At 40.5% G+C, this 4346-nt stretch overlaps 1 protein-coding gene across 2 annotated transcripts in view; it reads right to left on the reverse strand.

Moving 5' to 3' along the window:
• The window catches only part of THNSL1 (threonine synthase like 1), a 15150-nt gene extending 10864 nt beyond the window's left edge, over positions 1-4286 (reverse strand). Inside the window, exon 1 of one of the 2 annotated variants that reach the window (XM_081820776.1) lies at positions 4202-4286. The gene's annotated coding sequence lies outside the window, so the exon portion shown is untranslated. Of the gene's footprint in view, positions 1-3924; positions 4106-4201 lie in introns of those variants that run through there. The other variant, XM_081820775.1, reaches the window with a different exon arrangement.
• Between the last annotated feature and the right edge of the window lie 60 nt (positions 4287-4346).

Genomic DNA, 4346 nt, shown 5'->3' on the forward strand with positions numbered 1-4346 from the left:
GAAAAACAAACTGAGGGTTCTAGAGGGGAGGGGGGTGGGAGGATGGGTTGGCCTGGTGGTGGGTATTGAGGAGGGCACGTTCTGCATGGAGCACTGGGTGTTGTGCACGAACAATGAATCATGGAACACTTCATCTAGAACTAATGATGTAATGTATGGGGATTAACATAAGAATAAAAAAAAATTAAAAAAAAAATGTGGCACTAACTAGAATGGGAGAAGGACATTTTTGTTTACAGTATTTGAGCTCAAACAGCAAGGCAGAGCATCATCTTGCTTGACCACAGCTTGGAGCACGTACATCAGGAGACTCCAATTTTTCACCACTGTGCGTGTGTCCATGAATGAATGCACAAGTTTGGCAAGTATTATTTTGGGCTTATAAATAAGTTTTAGTGAGTAGAATTCACAAATATGGAACCTGTGAAAAGTGAGGATCAACTGCATATCATTTTCCTTTACGATTCAAAGCCATGTTATTACGCTTTTTCAATTATTTATATTTTAGTATGTATTTCAGTCTAGTGGTCATGAATAGGCAATTTTTCTTCAGCCAAAGGACAAAACTTTTTCAAATTAAATGGAAGTCGAGGAGTCAGAAAACAAAAGCTGTACTTAAAGACCAAATCTCTTGGCCATAAAGTACTCAGGTTTTACTGTATCAATGTTCTAAAGTGTTTTTTGTAGAGCCGGGTTCTTCATGAAAACACTTTAGTCATACTCTCTAATTCCTCAGAGGATGGAAGATCTACACAACTCCATTATACATTAATACTTTTTAAATAGGTTTTCCTACTGCTCACTTATAATGGGGTTTTTTGATCCACGAATTCCACTGGATACTTTTTAGAAGTAATAGACACTTGTCCTTCAAACAGACAAATGAAAAGCCTGTTGGTTTCACAGCAAGAACTTTAAAAAACAAAAACAGAATGTCTACATGTACAAAATAATTCAAGTACTCTTTGATTTCAAAGCACAAAATTTAACAATTTTACTTTGGCAAGCTGATCAAAACTGAATAATGAATTCAAGAAAAAAAAAGAAATCACTTTTTAAATCACTTTTAAATTATTTCCTATGAATGCTAATAAACTTACATTTTTAAACCAGAAATTCATACTAATTTTCAGCAACCTATTTACAGTGATGTTTTCCTAAGGAGACCACTAGATGATTGCTAATCAACTAAAGTCATACCTGTTATCAATTTTTACTTCCAAAATGGTCTAGAAGAATTTTTTCAATTCCATCATAAAATTACCTAGTTTCCAATTCCTCTGGGAAATTATCCAAATCCTATTTAGTCAGGATGATTTAGCATTTGGCACCCATTTAAAGTATTTGTTTCATACTATTCCAAAATAAAACATAAGTCATAGCACTTTAAAAATTATTTCATGATGAGAACTGGCTGTGGTCCAGTGAACTTCTGAAAACATTTATGCCATGATTATGCTTGTCACCCTATATTAATGCAATCTAAATTTCTCAGAAGAATGACTAAATCTAGTCCATTATCTTATGAAGGCATCCTGATATATTTTTTTAAATTCTTAAAAATGACTGTATTTTTACAGAAATAAATTGTTTTCCAATACATAATAAAAACGCAAATTTCCTAGGACATAAACTAGCCAGGGGGAGGTAAAGTTCTGCTGCTCTGGACTGTTAAGCAAAAATCCTCCCAACACGCCTTTAGGTCAGTCAGCAATTACCTCCCTGGAAATAGCAAGATGGAAAGACCACACACTCCAGTGTCATGTTGTAATCAGAGAGATCTTAAATCAAAAGTAGAATTTACAAGTTCATCACTCATCTTTGCCCCTATCTTAGTACCAAAGCTGATTAAGCCTTTCCTGTTGCTAGCCTTTTGCTGTTAGATACCCTAATGGTCTTGAATATTTAATCCAAAAGACTTTTTAAGTACCCTTTTTAATTCTATAACTTAAAAATATATTATTATAAAGAATATCTCTTATACAGGGTTATTTTTCTTCCTAGAAAATTGTCTTTTTTATATTCCCACCTAACCTCATTTTATTCATCTAAGTAAATTAGAATTAATCTTTAGCAAAAAAACTCTAACTTGTATGTACAAACCATTTATAGCAGGGGTCTGTGCAAACTATAACCCACAGGCCAAATCTGTGCAAAATTATAACCACCTTTTTTGTAAATTAAGTTTCATGGGAACACAACTTTGCTTATTTATTTGTTCATCTGTTTTGTATTGTCTTTGGCTGCTCTTGAGCCACAACAGTAGAGTTGAGCAGTTTTGACCAAAACCATTTGGCCTGCAAAGGCCTAAAATATTTATTATCCAGCCCTTTACAGAAAAAGTTCATGACCTCTGTCAGTATACTAATACTAATTCCCTGTGGGCATAGTGGACATAGACATTTCCTTGAACAGTACTGCCATTTTGAGGGAATTATAAAAATTAGAAATATATTTTTTGTAAACATGCTTTCAAAAGGCAAGCAGAATTACAGACCAAGTATCTAAGGAAAAAAGTTCCTTTCTAAATGATTTAACAACTTCATCACGACTGTAAACTAAATGTACTATGGTGAGGAGATCATAAATTGGTATTTTTAAAGCCACAATAAATATACTGATAGCAGTGAAATTACTGTATTCAGTAACAGAAAGTCAAGACTAGCTAAGGTTGGTTGGGACTTACTAATTGGAGAAATCATGCTTTGCCCTTTGGCTCTTTTAGGAACTGTTTAATATGAAGCGTCCCAAAGTGTTTCTTCTTCATTAGAAAATGTATAAGCTTTGAACAATGGCCATCCACTTGGTTAATGGCATTATCATTATGAGTCCTTAGTTCAAATCTTGGCATGTATAAAGAGAATTTTTCTCTATACATGCTAAGCAAAAACAAACAAAATATCCCCCCAAACCCAAAACATAAAATAGCCAAAGGCGAAAGGAAACCGACAAAGTGGTATATACATAAACAATGTTTTGAAAAGTAGAAGATCTGATGTGAAGAACAGGAGCATCATCTCCAACATGCCACTCATCTGAAATAAAATGCTCAACTCCTGGGATAAAAATTAAAAAATCTTATCAACTGGATAAGAAAAAACTAAATTTATTCTTATCCAATGAAATTCGCTAAGAGCCCCAAATGAGAAGGACCCACACATTCTGCAGAGCCTTTTAAGTCGGAACTGAAAGGTTAATGAAGCCATCATGCTGTTTTTATCTCCACCGAGCACCCTGGCAGTGAGATGACCAAAACTGGTGTTGGTTCTTATCTCTGACCATCTTTATTCCTTGTGGGCAATGGCCTCCGTAAGGTTCGTTCAGACCAACTATCCTCTTTCCCAAATATTGACAAAATGTCTTTTAGAGACTCGGGATCGCAAAGCCTTCTGTATGAATTTCTTTCAGCCGTCACACGTGCCTAAATAGGTTTAGGGAAGAGCAGACGGTTCAAAACGGAACAAAACCGCTCCCGAGAAGGCAATTTTCAAAAAGGGACACCACAAAAATGGGCAAAAATTCAAGGGCCCATTTAAAGAGGCTTCTCCTGGTTTAGCCTGCTTATTTAAAAAACAGCAAGTCCACATGTCTGTGGATAAAGACCTAAGAGGAGGGGCGCGACCAGGAGGTACACCGGGCTGAGAGCAGAGAACGGGAGAAAGAGGTCGGTCGAGGGGAGGACCGCGGCGCGACAGGTGGATGGGGCGGACGGCGGGGCGTGCGTGGGCGCGCACTCCCACAGGTGGCGAGCAGGGCCGCGCAGCGAGCTCCGGGCAGCCTGGGGCAGAAGCAGCGGGGAGAATGAGCGCAGACATAGTTGAGATTACAACGGAGTAGCGGACAGGGGCAGGAACGAAGTGCGGAAAGGCATGCAATGGGAACGCACCGGCTTCTACAGTTTCCCTTTCTCCTCAAATCACTCACCAAGAAAATCACACTGGGAAGACGGGGGAAAGGAAAGAAAATGGGGAGGAGCGTCCAGGAGCCGCCAGTGCCGCCTCTGGACGGAGTGCCACACCTCAAGGGCTCAGCCCGGCTCGCCCACGGCCCGGGCCCAAGACCTTCGCTAGGCCTGACCCGCCCCCAGCCCCGCGCAGCGCTCTCTGCGCCTGCGTCGGTGGAGGCCTGCGCGCCCGCCGCCACACCCACGCCCGAGCAACTGCACACCGGGCACGTGACTCTCGGTCCCCGCTCCACCTACCTGAATCCTCCTCGTTCTTCAGGCTCCTCCCCACCCCGCCTGCTCTCCACAGAGGCCGTGCTCAGCGTGGCCCCAGAGGCTCGCCCCGCCCTCGCCGGGATTGGCGCCTGCGCACAAGAGCCTTATTGTGTGACGCCTACAGACC

Source organism: Leptonychotes weddellii, chromosome 5, assembly GCF_054177405.1.
Source record: "Leptonychotes weddellii isolate Sample4059 chromosome 5, ASM5417740v2, whole genome shotgun sequence".
Classification (NCBI taxonomy): Eukaryota; Metazoa; Chordata; class Mammalia; order Carnivora; family Phocidae; genus Leptonychotes; species Leptonychotes weddellii.